This window comes from Mus musculus, chromosome 3, assembly GCF_000001635.26.
Source record: "Mus musculus strain C57BL/6J chromosome 3, GRCm38.p6 C57BL/6J".
NCBI lineage: Eukaryota > Metazoa > Chordata > Mammalia > Rodentia > Muridae > Mus > Mus musculus.
In genome coordinates this window covers 32259982-32282731 of record NC_000069.6, presented here as the reverse complement: position 1 = coordinate 32282731, position 22750 = coordinate 32259982, and the positions used below count along the sequence as shown (strand labels likewise).

General features: G+C 41.0%; 1 long non-coding RNA gene and 1 pseudogene across 2 annotated transcripts in view; one reads left to right on the top strand and one right to left on the bottom strand.

The window, feature by feature from the left end:
- The window catches only part of Gm42201, an 88777-nt gene that overhangs the window by 43576 nt on the left and 22451 nt on the right, over window positions 1–22750 (top strand). Inside the window, exons 2-3 of one of the 2 annotated variants that reach the window (XR_880747.1) lie at window positions 3470–3550; window positions 7362–8147. This is a non-coding gene — a long non-coding RNA (predicted gene, 42201). Of the gene's footprint in view, window positions 1–3469; window positions 3551–7361; window positions 8148–22750 lie in introns of those variants that run through there. The other variant, XR_880745.1, reaches the window with a different exon arrangement.
- Window positions 21624–22399, bottom strand: Gm37770 (annotated as a pseudogene).

Below are 22750 nucleotides of genomic sequence, written 5' to 3'. Positions count from 1 at the left end.
GGGCTAGGCACGGGCCCCTTTCCTCTGAGTCTTCAGAGAAGGGAAGGTCACTGGTGCTCCCTCTAAAACTGGCTCTTCCAGAGGAATGAGCCAATCTGCAGAGTGACAGCTGCCTATTCCCACATTCTCTATTCTCATCTGTGGGTTGCTGGTGACACTGATGTCACTCTGCCTTGACATCATACCAGAATCTCACTGGCTGGGTCAGAAAGTGCAGAGGAATTAAAGATCTTCAGTGTCTTCAAAGCTTCGGAGGTTGCCAGTCAGAATTTCTCTCCTTAATTTTTTTTGTCCATCTTCCTTTAGGAAAGAACAATTAGTTTATACAAGGCCAACCCCTGGGAAGTTCTACAGGAACTGTTGGAAGTCCATTAAGCAGATGAAAATGTAAAGTTGACTATACCTTAGAGGAATGATTGTGTTAGGATAGGTTGGAAAAAATGTGAAATGGCAAACATTTGTCCCACTCTGTTCTCCCAATGGATGCTGGGATTGTCATGTGGAGGGTTCTAGGGTTCTAGGAATCAGGAAATGCTGTAATCAACTGTAGGCAGATTGCTGTGGTTATTATTATTATTATTATTATTATTATTATTATTATTATTATTATTATTAAACCAAAGCTAATAATGGTTCTTTGTTTTCAGTTTCTTAGGCTTATTGGACCACAGAATGTTTTTCATGTATGGGCTGAAGGATGGATGCTCATTGGAGCATTCAGAAAGTGCTTGGGTGGGCTGCTGTGATGCTCAATGAGTAAAGACATTTGCTTCCAAGTCTGATGACCTGAGTTCAACCCCCAGGACCCAGAGGGTGGAAGGGTGGAAAGAGAGAACTCACTTCCACAAGTTGCCTTCTGAATGCTCGAGTGTGAACACACACACAGGTGTGAGTGTAAGCTGGAATCAAATGTCATGAGGGTGGGGAGACAAGACGCAGGTGTGAGCATCCTCAGGGTCTTGCTTACTGCAGGACCATATGTATAAGGGAGTGTTTCTGAGGTCCTCCAGTGACTTTGAAGAGGAATGGTGTCTCTGGGAGATGATGAGTGCTTTAGTCGTTTTCTTATATCTGTGACCCATACCTGGCAAGTGTCAACTTAAGGAAGAAGGATTTACTGTGACTCAAAGTTGGAGGTGACACTGTCCTTTATGGCAGAGAAGACATGGTGGCAGGAGTGTGAGGATTCTGGTCACAGGAAGCACAGAAAGACCAAGATGTGGAGTGGCCTATAAAAACCTCAGCACCTTCCCTCAGGAGACCACTTCCCCTTCTGACACTGTATCTTCTAAGGGTTCTATAACCATTCAGGTAGCACTACCAGCTGGGGACTAAGTATTTAAACATTCCCATGCCTGCTGGGGATACTTCACATTCAAACCACAACAGGTTTGTATTGTTTTGCCAGAATAAGGTTTATATGGTGATGGCTCATCTTAGTTTAGACTTTCAAAGGCTAGAGAGACGTGTACATTATTACGACCCAGAGGATCATGGTATATTTAACCTTTGGTTCTTCCCAGCCATATGAGATGAACTTTCAGAAAGGAAAAAGAGAAAATATATGTTTTATAGGAGAAACATTTTATGTATTCATTGAAACCCAATCCAAAGGGATTCTTATGTGATCCCACCCCCTATCACAGCCATAAAAAGGAAGACTAGATGACCATACTGAATTATTGAGTGCGGACCCATAGAAGTTTGAGCACAGTAGAATAATTGAGTGTCATACTAGTAAACGTCAAGTCCTTCTCTTGGTTAAACAACACTGTGAGGCGCGTGGGTAGGGAAGGAAGTCTGCTTTCCTAGCTTCTGGGGCATGAGCTTAGTTAGCACCAAGTGTCAAAAGTTTCTTGAGCGTACCAGGAGGGCAAGCATGCACTTTACTTGCAAGTGGAAGGATGATTAGTGGATGGAGGGAGGCAAACGTGAATCTCAGGAGTGAGTGCCACTTGGCTATTATATTTGAAGAATGAGGTATCTGAGTTCATTCAGATGAAAGAATGCAAGATAAGCAAAGGGATTCCATTGCATTGGAAAGAGGCTGAAGTTAGAGGCTGTTGAAACTTGAAGAAGGTAACTGTTACGGGATATAATACCTGCCTTCAGGCACCTTAAGGCTCAATGGATATGTGAATGACCATACTCATACAGCCTGAAGGGGGAGAATTTGACTAGTAAGCTCTCATGGAGTATGTTATGGCTTTTTAAAAAAATGATCTGCCAAAGGATAGCAAGATAAATCAATGGCTAAGGACACTTGCTGCAAAGCTTGATTATCTAAGTTCGATCCCTGAGAGCCATACTGTAGGAAACTGTTCTTACCTCCATAGATACTCTGCTGCTGTACACACACACACACACACCCCAAACAACACACATACACACTCCCCAAACAACACACACATGCTCAGCTCAGACACATGCACAGATGCACACATGCATGCATGAATATAGGTAAATGCAAGTGCACACATGTGTACACTTATACACAAACGTACATACTTGCGCACACATACATACAGAAATATTTGGTCAATGAGAGATTGTCAGGAGGGGGATGAGCAGCTACAACAGGGGCTCCATTGTTATTAGAAGCTCTCATAGCATAACGTTTGGCTTTTAGAACCAAAAGTTCCAGGAGCGCTCTATATCTAATCTAATTTTGACACTATGAGCTGATAATTGGGTATTTAAAATGAATGGTCATCAAAGAAAAGGAAGTTGGAAATAACAGCGAAGGAAAATAAGTTTTGCTAGGGGCTATTTACCCACTTAATGTGTATCCCTGATCCTGTAGCCACATGTGAGCCAAGGGAAGGTTGTACTTAAACCTTCAGAGGTGCACAAGTTAGAGCAGTAAAGTGTCAACTAGCTTGCCATAATGCCTGGGCATCCTTGAGTCCTTTACATATGGTGTTTGGGTCTTATAATGCTGGAACAACTCATTGGGAACTTTACTTTCAAAGCAAGTGAATATCAAACATCTGTTACGTGTTAGGCAAGCAGTGCACAGAGCTTACCCTTGCTTTATAAGATTTTAGAGTAGCATTTTCCAGTTAATATTTCTATTATTTCTATTTTCTATTATTTCAATCCAGTTTCTATTCATGAACTATTTTAAAACCAGTGATTTTTGTTCTTTAATGAGAATTTTCATAGTTTCTTCTGTGGACAGTTTGTGAGGAAAAGGGGACAGGAAATATGCTTAGTTCTTAGCTCAAATTATTGAGACAACGAGAACATGACTGAATTCATTTAATTAATTTATATCTCCGTATAATAAATGTTATAACAGACAATTGTGCAGTTTCTAATGTTTGACAGCATAGAAATACAATTAGCAAACAAGGAATTCTGTCTTTATGGCTTATCTAGGTATGGATGGAATTGAATCTCCATCACAGATCATGAGTTGCACTTCAGAGTTTTGAATTGAGGCTGAGAAATATCTTGGTCATTACAGGGTTTCCGTGGCTAATTTTGGTTCTCAACTTGACACACCCAGGGAGTCTTAATTGAAGAATGGCCTCCATTCGCCTGGCCTGTGAGTATATCTATGTAGTGTTTTTCTGATTGTTGATTAATATTAGATGGCTCAGCCCACTGTGGGCAGTGTCATTCCTATGCAGGTGGGCCTGGGCTATGTAAGAAAACTAGCTGAGCATGTCATAGGGGCCAGCAGTAAACATCATTTCTTCACAGTCTCTGCTTCAGTTCCTTTCTCCAGGCTCTTGCCTTGAGTTTCTGCCTTGGATTTCCTTGAAAACTGACTGTAATCTATAAGAGGAAATAAGCACTTTATCTCAACTTGCTTTTGGTTATGGTGTTTATCACAGCAACAGAAAGCAGACTAGGACATGGAGTAAGTGCTTCCTGGGTGAGGATGAGGAGTCAGCACTCCCAGGAACACAGCTGTTGCAAGGATGGGTTCTTCCCTCATTCCTTCTCCTTCTCTTTCCTTTTCTTTGGATAGTAAAATTGGTATGGCCTATACTAATATTGCTATAATTATGTGCTGTAAAACTCAAAGCTAAGATTAATACTCATTTAAGGAAAACACATAAATTACAGATTCATGACAAGGTTCCCCCTCAAATTTTTATTGATCAAAATGGTCACAGTTTTATGCCTATTTTATATATTTTGTTTTACATACCTTGCTTCTATATGTCATTTCAAATGATTGCTTTTGTTATTGTTATTTTAGAGAGACAGTGGCTCATAATATGGTAAGCTGAACTTGAACTTGTTATGTAACTGAGGATGATTTTGAACTACTGACTCTCTGCTTCTCCCTCCTAAGTGGTGGGATTACATGTGAATGCAATCATGCTAAGTTTTGCTTGAAATTATTTGTAAAATTGGTCACAATTTGTGGGTTATATTTAAAATTAATAGATGCAAATGTTTATGTTTCACAAGTCATTTGAATATTTTAAGCTTTGTATTCATGCCAGAAGATGAGGTTTGCTTATATGAAAAAAATGTTCTATGAAAACATTAAATGTTATTCAAAACAATATAATGCTCTCTGCTTAATATTTTTATAATAAATAGAACTTTCCATTATAGTGAGGTTTTACAAAACAAATCCTTTGATTCTCTGCTAGTCTCTCCAGCCCCAAAGATATAAAAAACTTGTATGTAAGTCTTCAAATTCAGATACCTTTTAATTATGACCCAGCCAAAGCCAGAGAAGCCACATACACACACACACACACACACACACACACACACACACACACACACACACACACCACAGAGAGAGAGAGAGAGAGAGAGAGAGAGAGAGAGAGAGAGAGAGAGAGAGAGAGAGAGAGAGGGAGGGAGGGAGGGAGGGAGAGAGAGAGAGAGAGAGAATGTCAAGAGAAAATTGGTATCAGCATGGGCCAGATGGGGGCTGGCTGAATAGTGTGGCTGAATCAGTGGGCTGGAGAAGGTTAGCAGGTACGAAACCACTCAGAGTTTTATTGCCTTGGAGGAATCAGGCTTAGGTCGAGAGATCCAGCAGCTGCTTGGAATGCTAATCACCAAATGGGGCGGCACACAGATGTCTCCTGAGAAGTCTGGGTAAGTGAGAGGGGGCTTAGAGGCTTATGAAGTGCAGGGTTGTCTTGGTTGAAGGGTTCATTTCTGCAGCAGAATGAGCAGAGTCATCTCCAGCAACCAGAGGATGTGACAATGCCAAAGTGTATAGAAATGGAAGCTGTGATCCACTCCGTTGTTATAGTGTGTGGCATGCAAGCATGAAAAAATAAGTTTGGATCTCTAGCACCTATGTAAATAGCTGAGTGTGGCAGTGTGTACCTGTAGTCATAGAGTTAGGGATCCCATGCACTCACCGGACAGACAACAGACAGGCAGGCAGGGACATACAATGCATACACATAAAATATAGACAGACAGACACACACACAAACAATAACAATAGAATTCCTCCAAGTGTTAGTCCTTATAGGTCTGCACTAAATATTCTATTTTTTCCTGGAATGATGTGGCCTCTTTGTTGCTGGTGTTAGTCTGATATTGGAAGCCAGTGTGTTGAATTATATAACAGACACAGAAGAGCGATTAGTGTGTGATCTTACACATGTGTGGAATATCAAAGTTATCTCCAAAACAGAAAAGGGAAGTGGTTCCTAAACTGTTGGAAGAAGAATGAGGAGAGAAAATGATATTAAAAGGACAGCAAATGTGACTAAATTAGTCAGATAGGATAAATACATTTTAATGTTCTTTTACATGGCAGAGTGATTGTTGATTATGGTAATGTGGAGGGATTTATTTAGGCTCATGGTTTCAGAGTATCTCAGTCCATCGAGGTGGGCAAGACATGGAAGGAATAATAGTGATCAGAATATTGTATATTTTTCTTACAAAGAGAGGGAACCAGAGCTATGGCCCAGGCTACACTCTGTATAACACCAGCCCTGGTGCCCTCTTCTGCCAGCTAGGGCTCTATTTCATATGAGTGAGTGCCTCCTCCAATATTGCCACCCTCTGGAGAACAACATGGAGCAATGGAAGATATTTCAGATTCAATCCACAACAACATGTTTACTACTGAAAGAACAAAGTCAAGTTAGAAGGGGTTCAAACAGGCAGGCTAACGAGAAGTAAATAGTTGGTAGAGGGTTGACATCTGGTTTTGTGGTAAAAATAGAAGAATAATTTGTGAGCTTTACAATATTTTTTTCCACATTACATATTATTTGGCATTGCTTACTTTGGCACTTCAGGAATCATTCTTTTTTTTTTTAAGATTTATTTATATATTATATGTAAGTACATTGTAGCTGTCTTCAGACACTCCAAAAGAGGGAGTCAGATCTCATTACGGATGGTTGTGAGCCACCATGTGGTTGCTGGGATTTGAACTCTGGACCTTCGGAAGAGCAGTCGGGTGCTCTTACCCACTGAGCCATCTCACCAGCCCCCAGGAATCATTCTTATTCTCTGAAGAGTACCATGGCAGTAATATATTATTTTTATATTTCTGGGTTATGTTTGCAAAATGTCAGGGATAGTAGTTAGATTAAATGTTTGAAGGAGAGTATCTTTTTAAATATTATATAATTTCAGTAGGAGGAAATTTGGGAAAATGTTACAAATATTCCTAAGGGAATTATTTTTTATTTTATTCTTCTCTCATACATTACATTCCCTCCAGTTTCCCATCCCTCCACTCTTCCCAGTCCTCTTAGGGAATTATTTTCTAAAGTGGAATGATCTTAGGGTGAAAAAGAAGTTATTTCTAGAAGAAATGGCAGCATATATAGAAACATGTATATGTATACATCTAGGCACAAAGGAATATTATATGTCTATGAATGGATGAATGGTTACAAATTTGTCTGTCTCATTATCATCTATCTAGTCTCTATCTATCAATCTCTCATCTCTCTCATCTAGTCTATCAGCTATCATCTATCTATCTATCTATCTATCTATCTATCTATCTATCTATCTACTATCATCTATCTCCCAATCAATCAATCATCTTTCCCTCTCTCTCTCCTTTTTTTTTTTTTTTCTCGAGACAGGGTTTCTCTGTATAGCCCTGGCTATCCTGGAACTCACTTTGTAGACCAGGCTGGCCTCGAACTCAGAAATCTGCCTGCCTCTGCCTCCCAAGTGCTGGGATTAAAGGCGTGCGCCACCATGCCTGGCCATCTTTCTCTTTTTCTATGCTATCTGTGTTGTTTTTCTATATCTCACACATCTTGATGTAGAAAATGTCATACAAGCATAATATTTGTGGATGATGTAAGTCATTACTCTTTAAAGCTCAAGTCATTAATGGTCTATTAAAAGACTGCAGCACTTTGAAATGACATTTTAATTCTTTGTTTCAGAGTAACGTAGGTGCAGGGGATGAGGTGATCTGAATGAGGCTGGATCCATGCCTTCCCACCAGCCACAGTTCCTGATTTTTTTGCTCACGGTGCTTATTTATTGAGATAAGCCCCAGCCTCTTTGGATGCACAGCTGCATCATGCACATGGAAACCCCTTCTGAGCCAACAATGAGTGGACAAGATGGGCATCCAGTCTTCTTTTTCTGATCATCCTTTGTGATAGTTTAATAGCCAAAAGGTCACCCTTATGGTTCAGAAGAGTCTGAATGTTATTGCAGGAGAGAGTCTTAAAATAAAGGATATGGGGACACAGGCATGCAAACAACGAATGGTTCTTCGGTGTGCATATGTGTATACCATCAAATGTGGGCACACATATGTGGGCCCATGATTCTCATGTATTAAACATTTACAAAGTACAGGCATATCTGGTGCTTGGGCAGGAAGTTAAGGGGCCCTGGGCATGTCAAATGACCCTTCTCTGTTTATTTGCTTTGTAATTATGGCCTGTCAAACTTCCTTCTTGTATCTGTTTTTAAAAATAAATACTTATTCAGAGGAATTTAACTCTTTCTATGCCTTCAAGCTATTTTACTTGCAGCACTGCGCCACATATTACCCTGAACTGTTGAACTCTGTTTCTGTTGCATTCTATCCCATAACCTTTCATTCCACTGAGGTCAACACTTGCTTTTTAAATGGCACCACTACTGATTGAGCCCAGCCAGCTAGAGGTGAAAGGCTTTATCTCTTTCTGAAATCCTTGAGAAAGAGGTAGTCACTCAAAAAGCCATTCTGAATCTTTTATAAAAAAATCTGAAATATTAATGCTCTCAGTGAGGTGATTAAAGAAGATACAGCTTCCTCTTAAAACTGGGAGCTCTCTGTTCTTGCCTTTGTGATGGGATCCTCTGAGTGCCCACTTCTGGTGGCTGGTGGACAGGTGACTGTGTTTCTGAGCATTCCCATTTCTGTGTGTTGTTCAGTCTACATTTTCACATGAGAACATCATTTGACCACGTCTGTCTTCCTGTTTCAAAGCATCAGTGCTGACCCTATCCCAGAGCTACTTTCCAGCTCTGACCCTGCATTATCTTCATTTGTATCATTGACTGACTGCTAAAAAGAGATTCTGAAATGACATACATCCCCGTGCATCTTCCCATCTCCCCCACTTTATAGTCTCTGAACATTTAGGATTCAGAACAGCTCAGACATGCGAAGGTTCTGGCTATGCAGAGATGTGAAATTATCCTTAGAATTTCTCTAGGAATGGTTTTATTTTCTCTAAATTCCTCTAATTTTTCAAACTTTTTTTTGTACTATGTCCTTAAAATATTTTATTGTTGAATTATTTATTTTTATTTCATGTGTAAGGGTGTTTTGCTTGCATGTATGTATATGTGTACCTTTTGCCTTCAGAGGCCAGAAGTGGGCATTGGATTAGATTCCCTGGGACTGGAATTACAGACAGTTGTTAGCCCTGCAGTTGGGTGCTGGAACACTTACCCGGAACTTCTGGAAGAGCAACAAGTGTTCTTAGCTCTGAGCCATCTTGTTACTTACCCTCCTTTTCTGATTTAATTTATTTTCTCCCATGAAGAAAGGAGGTATGGACTTGGGATTGGAAATGAGTTGACTCCCAGCTGGATAATATTTTTCATTAATGCTAGAACTTGATAAAGCAAGAACTAGAACCAATCTGTCTCATTACAAGAATTAGAAACAAAATCCAATTTATGTGTATGTGTGGCTCTCTATGTGTATGTTACATGTGTGTGGGTCTCTGTGGAGGACAGAAGAAGGTGTTAGATCCCCTGCCACTAAGTCACAGGCAATTTTGAGGTACCTAATACGGGTGCTGTGAACTGAACTTGGGACCACAAAAAGAGCAGCTAGTGTTCTTAAATACTAAGCCACTGCTCCAACCCCCAAGAACAAAATCCTTTTTATAAAAAGAATAATATTTTTATTACTTTTTTTTGAGATTTTTTGGTGATTTGAGTGAGATTTCCCATAGGTTTTTAAATTATTGGTCCCACGTTGGTGACTCTTTGGGGAGGATTAGGATGTGTGACCTTGATGGAGGCCATATGTAAGTGGTGGTAGGCTTTGAAGTTTCAAAAGACTCATGCCATTTCAATTAGCTCTCTGCATCCTGTTTTTGGTTTGAGATGTGGGTTTTAGCTACTGCTCTCATCATTTGCTATCTGCCACCACTGCTCTGTCATCACGGACTCTATCCCTTTGGAGCCATAAGCCTCAATAAACTCGTTCTTCTATAAGTTGCCCTAGTCATGGTCACAGCAATAAGAAAGTAACCAATAAAATTTCATACAATGAATTTTGATAATATCCATGTCCCTAGCTCTTCCCAGATCAACCTTCACCTCCTTACCCACCCAGCTTTGGGTTTTCAACTTCTTTTGTTTTAAATTCAGAGTCCATTTGTGTTGCCCTATATTTGGTCACATCATTAAAGGGAACTGACTCATTCTATCCCAGAAGTTATCAACCTCTGAAGCTCCTTAACTACTGGTGGGATTTCATTCTCAGCCCTCCCTTTGATTATGGGATTTTTGTCTGGCTAGAGCTTGTGCAGATCTTGTGCATGCTGTCACAATTGCTGTGAGTTTATATATGTATCTGCCCTGTTGCACCTGGAAAACACTCTTCCCTCCAAGTTATCCAACACCTCAGGATCTTTGAATTTTTCTGACCCCTCTTCTGCTCCACTATGCTCATAGCAGCTTTATTCATGCTATTGGAAGTAACTCAGATGCCCCTCAGCAGAAGAGTGGAAACAAAAAATATGGTTCCTTTACACAATGGAATACTCTTTGCTATTAAGAACTAGGAAAATTTATTGCTTGTTCCATATACTCATTCAGAACTTAGCAGAAATTAGTGATTTAATTCACCATGAGTTTGTGAACATCTTTTTCATGCCACTAACTATAGTAAGTGATGGAATTTTTAAAAGTTTCAAACTTATGATCCTTACTCTTTATGTAAGTAGACCAAAGTAACCAAATTAAAAAATGGGGTACAGAGCTAAACTGAGAATTCTTAACAGAGGAATCTTGAATGGGCAAGAAGCACTTAAAGAAATGTTCATTGTACTTAGTCATCAGGGAAATGCAAATCAAAACTTACAGCCATCTTACACCCATCAGAATGGCTAAGATAAAAAACTCAAATAGACCCTTTATAGAGGGAATAAGAAAGATTACATATATTGTCCATTGTCACATGACTACATGTGAAGCTCTTACTTTACATGTTCAGTTAGACAGAATGGTCAGCATCTTGGCTCTTACACTCCTGTGTACCCTGCCCTGTTTCTTTCTGTCCTCCTCTATCTCTTTTTTCTTTCAAGTCAAAGATTAAACAGTTAAGGATTGTGTTGAATGTTACTTCCAGGAAATCTTGGATCTTTTTTTCTTCTTTAGGAGTGTGTATGTGTGTGTGTGTGTGTGTGTGTGTGTGTGTGTGTGTGTGTATTTATGTCACAACAGAAACTGGCCCCATGGAGTTTTAGATTTTCTGTCTGTATCATATCCCAGCTTTCTTAGCTGTTGTGGTCATGCTCATTTATTTTCTTATTGGTGTTTGGGTACAGTGTCCTCAGCTTGCCCTCCCTCCCTGATAGCTGTCTGTTTGGATGAGCTGACTGGTAAAACTTTGTATTGGGTTTTTGTTGAGTTTTTTCATTTCCAACACTTTATTTTTTTCCCCTCAAAATTTCAATTTCCTTGCTGAAATTTCCTATCTGTTGCTTACTATTTTATCCATACTGATGACTTTCTTATCTGTGCAGTTCCTTTTTGCCTCCATGCTGCTTTCTGGGTCCTGGATTCAATTAATTGTACTTGTTTTTATCCTCTGCTCACCACATGGAGCTTTGCAGTTTGTGGGCAAGACAGATTTTCTCAGTCCTCCTGAGAGTACTTAGCTCATGCACCCCTGAGATTAGCACTATTCCAGCTGGAGTGTTTCCTGATTCTGTTGTGAGTATGGGAAGCAACCACAGCACTGAGAGCTGTATATGCAGAAAACATGTCTTGGCGTGCTCAAGACCATCTGTGTATTAGTTATCTACTGGCATCTGTCAGATAGGCTGTCTTAGTTGCTTTTCTATTGTTTCTGACAAAACACCATGACCAAGGCAAACTTATAGAAGAAATAATTTATTTGGGATTTGTAGTTTTAGAGAGTCAAAGTATATGACCATCATGTAGAGGGCATGGCAGTCAGGCATGACAGTAGCTGAAAGCTTACATCTTGATCCACAAGTACAAGGAAGAGCGAACTAACTGGGAATAGTTTGGATTTAGAAACTTCAACGTCCACTCCCAGTGACATACTTCCTCTAAGAAGGCCATACCCTTCTAATCCTTACCAAAACACCAATTGGGGACCAAGTATTTAAATACATGAACCAATGGGTGCTGTTTTCATTCAAACCACCACACAGGCCATTGATCTCTGAGAGTTTCCAGGATGTCTAGCTGTGAACAGCAGAGAGATAACTACAGAGTGCTCTACCTACTGACCTCAGGCTCAGCGCATGTTTGACCTGGCTTCTTTTCTGTGCATTGCCTATCTTCTTCTCCACCATGTTTCTAGAATCCTATCATTACCTTTGTACATTTTTGTAGCTCTTCTTTTTAGTTTTTTCTTGACTGACTCTTTTCCTTCAGTAGGCCACATGGAGGCAGCTTCTAGTGTGCTGACTTATCCAGAAGCCTTGGATCCTGAAGACATTTACACTCTTAGGTTACCCTGAGCATATAACACAACTAATAACAGTTTGTGCAATTATTTTAATATTTCTCTTTCATACAAGGCTCTAGAGTCTATGAGTATGGAAATAACCTCTTATTTGTTCATTCCTGTCTTTGTAGACTCTGGCAGAGGCTACATACAGAAAGACAGCTAAAATACATTTGTGAGACAAGCAATGAATGACTAAACTCTCTGAGCAATAAGTATCATCTATTTATGAGCTTGGTAATTACTGATGCACCATGAGCTTACTGAAGAGTCTGCCAGGGTAGGAGCACAACAAGAAGGCTTTCAGCATTAGTGGTTCCTGAGGTGTGGTGATATGCCCAGAGTGGAAACTGGAAGGCCATATACTGGACTGCTAGATAGCAAACACTTGCCTTTTGACCTACATGGTAGTCATTTTTCATGAACGTATGACAAGGAGTTCAACCTGTAGCTTTGGTTTGAGAGAAAGAATAGATTCATCTCTGAGGTCAGTCTGCTAAGAATGAGAAAACCTCCAGGGGCAACTTAAGTCCCGTAGGAAGCACAGAGTCACCTGTGCTCACAGATAAGCACCAGGGAAATTGGGAATGTTAAACATTCAGGGCTGAGTCTTTAAAAGAAGAGATGCATAACCTGTTTTCTGCACAGCGTGCTGGGAATGATATGGTTAAAGCCTAGTGACCTTTGTACTATCTATATCACCAAGGCTGGTTTCCCCAAACTCCTATGTTTGCCTCAATCATCCTCCTGACACCCTTATCTTGAATGTTGTTTCTCAGTCAACTTATAGAACCAATCTTTATGGAAGAGGTACTTTATAAAAAGTTTCAATATAATTATGTCTTAAGCTTTGCTGTACACAGGGGACTGAGTTAATTATCATCATGTTTTTCTAGCTGTTCTTAAATATGCCTGAAATAAACTACTGGTGTCAGAGCTAACACCAGCTGCTGAGATGTGTTGAACTGGACTTCTTTCTTGTAGATTGATGTTCTGCTGGCCATGGTCTTTGCAGAACCCCCCCCCCCCAGCCATACAGTTTTTCCCTGTCCAGATGTTTTCTTTGTTGTCTCAATGGTTTTTGGAGCCAGCTGTGGCTTCCTATACATCCAATCAAGTTTCACTTTGAGGCTGGTTGTCTTCATGAATCATAATCCTGAGCTACTCTTTTTGTATCTGCAAGGTTAGAGACAGATTTTCTTTCTCTCTTAGCTTGGCTGCTTAGTAAAAGTCATATGAAATAACTTCTAGTATGTGTTAGCAGGTCTATTTCATCATGTACCTATTTTTTTCCCCCTAAATCTTCTAGACAAAGATAATTAACTCAAATTATTGTTGTTGTTGTTTTTAAAATTAGGTTGAGGTTTTATTCTGGGGACAGATTAAGAATGTCAGTTTTCAGAGATTTCAGGTTAGCTAAAGCAACTAATATAGAGGTGTTATTTACTCATTCTGGAAGATTCTGGGCATTCAGTGCTCTAACAACATGGTAAAATGTTTTAAACCAAAGATATCTATCTGTTCTTAATATGCCTGAAATAAACTACTGGTGTCAGAGCTAGCACACTTATTTAATAAAAAAAAAAGACAGCAGAAATGAACTCTTTTTTGAATAATAGAAAATTATCATTCTAAACACAGAAACATAAAATACTAATGCCCATTAAACAGAGACCAAAATTAAGGATAAACTTTAATTGTACCCATTAAAAAGAATTTGATAGGTTATACAAATACATAAATGTCAACAGCACTAGTGACTTTTCTGTTACTATGATAAAGGACCATGACTAAAAACAACATGAAGAAGATGTTTATTTTGGCTTATGGTTCCTAAGGGACAGAGTCCATTGAGGAAAGGAAGCATTGCAACAAGCTGCAGGCATGGTGGCTGCTGCAGCAGGAAACAGAGAGCTCATATCCTTAATAGCAATCATGAAGCAGAGAGAATGAGCTGCAAGTGGTTTGAGGCTTTTAATTTCAAAATGTTCCCCCAATGACATACTTCTCCCAGCAAGAACACACTGTTTAAACCTTCCCAGACAGCACCACCAACCAGGAGCAAAGTGTTCAAATACCAGAGACTATGGGAGGTGTGGCATTTCTCAAGCCACCACAATGAGAAATTGACAGCATTATATCTATTACTCTAATTAGGATGTAGAGAGGGAGTATTAGTGGCAATGTTTTTTTTTTTTCCTTTTTTTTTTTTGGTTGTTGTTTTTCTGTTTGTTTGTTTTAAGTAGCTGAGCAATAGATTTAAACTTTTGAGTTAAATAACTAAGTTTTTATCTAGATGACAGGAAATTTAGCAGATGCATAGTCGAGAGCATGGCTATGGTTAGGATGAGAACTGAAGCAGAGGACATGGAGGAATGCTGCCTATTGGCTGGCTCCTCATGGCTTGCTCAGCTTGCTTTCTTGTATAGCCTAGGCCCAGGTGTGACATCATTCGCAATGGTCTGTGCCCTTCTAAATTAATCATTAATTAAGAAAATGCACCATAAACTTGCCTACAGGTAAGTTAATTTTCCATAATATTTGATTTGGGAATAAAATAAAAAGATCAGTCCTCCCAGGTCTACCCTGCCCCAGATAAGAAAAAAAAGGAGGAGGAGGAGGAGGAGGAGGAAGGAGGAAGAGGAGGAGGAGGAGGAGGAGAAGAAGAAGAAGAAGAAAAAGAAGAAGAAGAAGGAAGAAGAAGGAAGAAGAAGAAGAAAGAAGAAGAAGAAAGAAGAAGAATTAGAAGAGATAGAAACCAAGTCCAATTTGTGTTGCCTGTATACTCACTGGAGCATGGTTACACTCCCTGCGGCCAGCCCCTTAAAAAACCTGAGTCCTTCCCCTCCTGCATTCCATTTAGAAGCCATCAGTTGTGGAGAGCTATACTTCAGCATCTTTATTACAATTTTTAAGCATTCTCTTTGGTGGCCTTCTATCTAGGCTGTTACATTTTGGGGGTGTGGTGGGGTGGGATAGGGATTATAACAGAAACCTCTGTGTCCCTCTTCTTAGGCTGTGAGCCTGCAGTCCTTGATACTGTAGAGGGAATCTTTTATGCAATGTGTGGTAGCTTCACCTGTCAATAAAAGGCTGATGGCCTATGAGTATAGGCAGGAAATAGAGAGATGGAAGTTCTGATGCAGAGAGTGTTTCTGGCATAGAGTCAGACATGAAAAAGGATTCACCCCAGAGCTCTGAGGAAGATTGTTGCATGAGAACTGAGAAGAGAGAGCCAGCCATGAGGCACTCATAGAAAAGAAAACATGGATAAATGAGTTAGGAGCTAGTCAGGGAACAGGCCCAAGCTATTGGCCTAAACATTTATCCATATGTAATTCAGTCTCAGAATCCTTACCTTGGGGAATATGGTATGTGTGGAAAAGTCTGTGATTACAAAAACCATGGCAAAGGTAGCTTTCTTGCTATTTACAGTCAGTAGGAACATGCGTCATGGACTTACACATGGTTTCTTGAGATATTCGTATGGTCTCCAGCTTGAACATGAGCCATGGACCTCAGCATGGTCTCTGAGGCAGTACAGACCACATCACCATGGCCCTATGTTGTAGCAGGAACACAGATATGATTCTTGGTGGCCACGTGGACCTGGACATCACCATGGCCATTCACATCAATATGGTCCTTGGAGGCAACATGGCTCATAGACATCAACATGGCTTCAGACTGCAGCTCCGACCAAAGGCATCTGTATGGACTTAAGTGGCACCTTAAGCTAGAGACATGGTGGCAGCATGAGCTCAGACATCACATGATCTTTGGTGGCAGAGCAGGCTACTCACATCAGTATGACCCCAGCAGTAGCATGGGCCTAAACATCATTATGGCCTCAGGTAGTGGCCCAGACTAAAGATATTTTATATGGCCTACAGGTTCCTCAGGCCAGGGACATCAACACGGCTCCAAGCTGCTGTAGGACATCCACATAGTACAGGCAAACGATATGGAAGCTTTTTCTCAGCTAAGAGTCACTCTAACCAAGTAACTTGTATCAAGTTGATAATTAAAAATAATTAAAAATGTAAATACAGAAGAAAGAAAGATTCATCAGCTGAAGATGACCATCTACGAACCAAGAAGGACCCCTATTCTTAAAGGGTTTCTGTTATAGCAGGGATGTAAGACCCTCAGAAGCCCTTGAATGGTTTAGAGAGGGCAGTATAGTAGCAGCTTCTAATATCTTCTAGGTGACTAGAAGGATTTTTAGAATAAGCAAATTGGCTCCTAAGAGGACAGCTCATTTGCATGTGAATTTTTCTGGTCTGTTTTTTATTCAAAGCCTCGTTACATCATGGTTATCCTGTTTGGCTCAGCACTGTCTGTCTGTCTCACTTTGTTTAAAGCCAGATTATGAAGGTAATTGTCCCTTTACCTCCCACGACCCACTATTTATTCAAAAACCCGTGGTGAATAAGGAGTGAAGTGGAAAGCCAGTGGCCTGAAAGGGTTAATGTGCTGCCCCTTTGCCCGGTTCCTGCCTTAGAGCCACTTAGGCACTTAAGGAATTCAAAGCAGTGAATTTGAAGCAAACTAATCATGCTTGACCCGGGTAGAGCAAGTACAGGCTTTTAAAACATGACAAGACTGGGTTGTTTACTGACCTGTGGCGAGCTTTTGAGAGTTAATAGGGTTTTTTATTTGTTCATTTGTTTGTTTTCCACAGCTATTCCTGCTTCCATGAAGCATTGGAGCTCAAAGCTGAGCCAGGCCTGGAGAGCAGAACAAATGTAAAGGGTCAAGGTCTAAACCAAACACACAAAACCAGCTTTCAAAAATGCAAATCAGGTTATACTGTACTGCCCTCTCTAAACCATTCAAGGGCTTCTGAGGGTCTTACATCCCTGCTATAACAGAAACCCTTTAAGAATAGGGGTCCTTCTTGGTTCATAGATGGTCATCTTCAGCTGATGAATCTTTCTTTCCTCTGTATTTACATTTTTATCTTACAAGCTATACTAGACTGGACACTCTAGTGGATCAGGCTGAGAGAATGTGTGTGTGTGTGTATATATGTATATATATATATATATATATATATATATATATATATATATATATGGCTTATTAATATCTCTTATATGATAGAGATTGGGTAGGACAACAATGGCTGCCTGCATACTGAGAGTGGCTTTAGTTAGCACTGTAAGGCACAAGAAGCTGAAGTCTGATGTCAGTAAAGTATGGTAGATTATAGAATCTGTGGTGGCAGAGGCAGCAGGAGAGGAAGAATGAAGGCATATACACAGACACACAGACACACAGAGACACAGAGACACAGACACACAGACACACACACACACACACTCACACACACACACACACTCACACACACACACTCACACACTCACACACACACACTCACACACACACACTCACACACACTCACACACACACTCACACACACACACACTCACACACACACACACTCACACACACACTCACACACACACACTCACACACACACACTCACACACTCACACACACACACTCACACACACACACTCACACACACACACACTCACACACACACACACTCACACACACACACACACACTCACACACACACACACACACTCACACACACACACTCACACACACTCACACACACACACACACACACACACTCACACACACACACACACACACACACACACACACACACACACACACACACACACAGAGGCAGGTGACCTATAGTGCTTTTCCTTCAGACCTTTTTATGTCTGGGCCACCTTCCAGGAGTTGTTGTCCACTCTGAGGAAGGTCCTCTCCTTCCTGGAAGTTCCCTCACAGGCCTGTCTAGAAATGAGTCTTTTAGTTGGTTCATGAGCCTCTCAAGTGGACAATCAGAATTAACCATTACAGTATCAAACTGGAGTAAGGTCCACCCTAGTGGCCTCATTTTACAGATTTATTTATTTTAATTATTTTTGTGTATGGCAATAGCATGTGTGTGTGTATGCCATGTGAGAGCCTGATGCTTGCAGAATTCAGAAAAGGGCATTGGATCTTTTTGTAGTGGAGTTACAGATGGTTTTGAGCCTCTATGTGGGTGCTGGGAACTGAACCCAGTTAATATGCAAAAACAGCAAGTGTTCTTAACTGTGGAGCCATCTCAGATGACTAGTGTTGAAGGCTAGGTACATAATGAAAAGAGACATGGCTTCATTTTAACATATCTATTTTGACGATCAAGTGCAAAGTTAGTGCTTGAGATGTTCTTTCAAAGGTCTATTCCACACCAGGCCTTTTAGATACATGCTTTTCATGTGTGCTCATCTTCCTCACTTGGAGGACACAGCTACCTCTCAGCAAACTGTCAGGGGACAGATTATGATGCCTCTGCTTTGTCCTTAGGGATCATTTTAGTTCTTTATTCCAAGCTTTCTGAGGTAGCTGGAGCCAACATGGCTATTTCTGCTGCATCTCTTATTTAGTAAAAAGGCTCATTTTAGATTACAACTCTCAGGTCACACTCTATTGGTGAGGTAAATCAGGGAAGGAACTCAAACAGGAACATGGAGGAAGGAAAGGATACAGAGGGTCTTCAGAAATGCTGCCACCGGTTCCTCAGAAAATTGGACATAGTACTACCGGAGGATCCCGCAATACCTCTCCTGGGCATATATCCAGAAGATGTCCCAACGGGTAAGAAGGACACATGCTCCACTATGTTCATAGCAGCCTTATTTGTAATAGCCAGAAGCTGGAAAGAACCCAGATGCCCCTCAACAGAGGAATGGATACAAAAAATGTGGTACATTTACACAATGGAGTACTACTCAGCTATTAAAAAGAATGAATTTGTGAAATTCCTAGGCAAATGGTTGGACCTGGAGGGCATCATCCTGAGTGAGGTAACCCAATCACAAAAGTACTCAAATGATATGTACTCACTGATAAGTGGATATTAGCCCAGAAACTTAGTATAGCGAGATATAAGGTACAATTTGCAAAACACATGAAACTCAAGAAGAAAGAAGACCAAAGTGTGGACACTTTGCCCCTTCTTAGAATTGGAAACAATCACCCATGGAAGGAGTTACAGACACAAAGTTTGGAGCTGAGACAAAAGGATGGACCATCAAGAGACTGCCATATCAGGGATCCATCCCATAATTAGCCTCCAAACGATGACACCATTGCATACACTAGCAAGCGTTTGTTGCAAGGACCGTGATATAGCTGTCTCTTGTGAGACTAGGCCGGGGCCTAGCAAACACAGAAGTGGATGCTCACAGTCAACTATTGGATGGATCACAGGGCCCCCAATGGAAGAGCTAGAGAAAGTATCCAAGGAGCTAAAGAGATCTGCAACCCTGTAGGTGCAACATTATGAACTAACCAGTACCCTGGAGCTCTTGACTGCACATGTATCAAAAGATGGCCTAGTCGGCCATCACTGGAAAGAGAGGCCCATTGGACAGGCAAACTTTATATGCCCCAGTACAGGGGAACGCCAGGGCCAAAAAATGGGAATGGGTGGGTAGGGGAGTGTGGGGGGGGGGAGGGTGTGGGGGACTTTTGGGATAGCATTGGAAATGTAATTGAGGAAAATACGTAATAATAATAAAAAAGAAATGCTGCCAGCTAAATTGCTTGCCGATGGCATCCTCATGGAGATGTGGAGTGAACAGATTACTGCCTGGTCATCCATGATATAGATGACACTGTATGCCCTAGAAATGGCTTTTGATGTGTGTTAGAGGATTCTCTTAAGACACAGAAGCATCCATAGAGATCCTGAGATGCCAGCCCTCTCACAGGAAGGGCAGATGCTACCAGATCAAGGGCTGTCTCCCAAGCCTGGAGAGAACTCAAGAGAAGGACATATTATATGAAAGAAGGTACAGGAGGCTAGTAGAAGCTGACAGAAGAGACGAAATGGGGATCAAAGTGACTCTTCTTTTAGGAGCTGAAGACCATACCAAACCATTTTGGAAACACCCTCACACATACATATATGTGTGTTTTCTTGGTGATTCTAAATCTAGCAAAGATGACTGTGGTGATTTGAGTGAGAAATGTCCGCAGACCCCAAGCCCATGCAATAGATAGAATACTCAGTCTCCAGTTGTTAGTGCTGCTTGGAAGGGTATGGAGCCTAAGGAAGTGAAGTCTTGGTAGAGGGAGTATGTTACTGGGATGAGGCTTTGAGGTTTTATAGGCTAACCTTGAGCCCATTCTCTTTCTTTCTGCTTTCCGACTGTTAGGCCAGCTTCATATTTCTGCCCTTGCAAGAGGGCCCTAGACCTTAGTTAGGCCCTGAGACCTTAGCACAACTGACTCCATGATGTAAGTATCACTCAGGCTGTAAAACTCTGAATATAGACGGCACCACGTGCTAAAACTAAAACAAAGGCCTAATCCATCAAAGTCCACATAGTCCTGGGAAAGTCTCAAAATGTACTAACCTTGCTTTTAAGCACTATGGTTTTGCTTCTGGTGAACTAAAGCAATCCAGAACAGTTTTTATACTAAGAAGTTTGCCCTGAGAAAGACTCAGCTGCTGCACTGGGATCCCAAACACACAGTGAATAAAGACTTTCCCTTGGATTAAACCCATGTCCAAACAGTCCTCTCCGGTGAATACCCCACAACACTGTCATGCCTTCTCTGCCGAGATGGAGATGGACTGTATCTCTTCAGTACAAGCACACTCCTTCCTTTTCCTCTCTACGTTGATCACAGTCAACCTGCTTCACCATAGAAACAGCTCAGGGTTGGCACTACCCACAGTGATCTGGGCCCTCCTATACCAATCATCAAAGAAGAAAACATCACACGCTTTTGCACATCTGGTAGAGGCATTTTTCTCAATTGAATTTCTCTTTTTCAAAATGGCTCTAGCTTGTGTCAAGTTGACATAAAACTAGACAGTACAGGACACAAGAATGGTGCAAGATTGAGGGATTCATAGAGTTCCCCCCCCCCCCATAGCGTACAGAGTCATGAAGGCCAGGCAGCATGGGGCAGAGTTGGAGTTTCTATGATGAGTTCCTGAGAGACCACTGTGTGTAGCTGTGATGCTTAGATTTTGGTGGAGATCCCAAGATGTGAAAGATGCCAAATCTGTGAGTTATCTGCCAAGGAGAGCTGTGGACAGGACATTGAACCATCTTAAGCTAGAGCTGTATGTTGCAGACAGCCACGCTGGAGGAGAAGAGCTTCTAAGATCTCTGTAACTGAAGGCCCAGATATAAGACATAGAGCCACAGGATTTGGTATTTGCCCGGCTGGGTTTTAGTCCTACTTTGGTCCAATAGTTTTTTTTATGATACCTTCATTCCTCTTTTGGAATGGGAATGTATATTATGTGTCACTGTATCTTGGAATTATAGAATTAAAAATATTTACAGAGATTATAGCTAAGAGGTTGTTGTCCTGAATTTCAGAGGAACTTGGGACTTTTTTTTTTTTTTTTTTTGAGATTCAAGGTCATTTATTTGTTACCCTTAAAGACTTATTTTTGACTGGATTCATATTTAGAAGTATAATCTCTTAGTAAGGATAGTCTCTTGGTAATCTGTTCCTTGCACTTTTCTTTGGCTTCCTTCATTCTCTTGGCCAAAAGTTTAGCATATTCTGCAGCCTCCTCTTTGTTTTTTCTTAGTGTGTTGTTTCTTCAGAGCAATACATTGGTGTTTGTGTTGCAGAACACGTGGAGTAACATGTGACAATGAATCTTGGGTGCTTTGGCCCCGGGCTTCTTACCTTCTTTGTTTAAGGGCTTTCTGACAACATGTTGGTGGACATCATCTTCTTTGGAGAGATTAAGAATGCTTCTGAATTCTACTAGGTCTTTTAGGTCCCAACCAGTGAGGCACAGTAGTATCTGTCCATCCAGGAATACCCTTCTCTCCTTTCTTTACAATAACCAAGTCGAGAACACTTAGATTGGCATCCACAATGCATCTGTGAACAGACTTGCACTTCCTTTCTCAGGTTTTCTTTGGTCTATAACAAGAATGCCCCTTACTCAACAGTAGGCACACTCTGCCATGGACTTAACAGCAGGCACACTCTGCCATGGGTCAAAACGCCTTGCTTCATGGGAAAACCTTGTTTGTCATTCCCACCATTGATCCGGACTACATAACCCTTTCACTCTTCACCAACAGCATCATCAGCTACTTCTGTGGCCATGGGCTTCTCATAGAACATACAAAGCTTGCGATCGTCATCTACTTCAATGAGTTTCTGACAGCCAGTGGTGGGGAAGGAGATGTTCAGCTTCATCTTGACATAGCTGATGCCTAGGGGGCAACACGAAAAGGAATCACTTTGGATTTTTGAATAGTTTTGAGAATGTTGAAGGCTAAAGAGACTTCCCAAGTTGGAATACATGTATTTTGCATTATGAGATGACCAGGAGCCTAAGGGTCCAGGGACCAAATATAGAGGTTGCAGTGAGAAGTGTTCCCCATAGCATCAAGGATTGGAATACTTTGTCCCAGTTGGTGGCACTGCTTGTGGAGAGTGTGTAGCCTGCAGGTGGTGGAGCCTTACTAGACGCATGTCACTGGGGATGGGGTTTGAAGTTTCATAGTCGAGCTCCACTTCCTGTTCTCTGTCTGTGCGTTCTGTGTG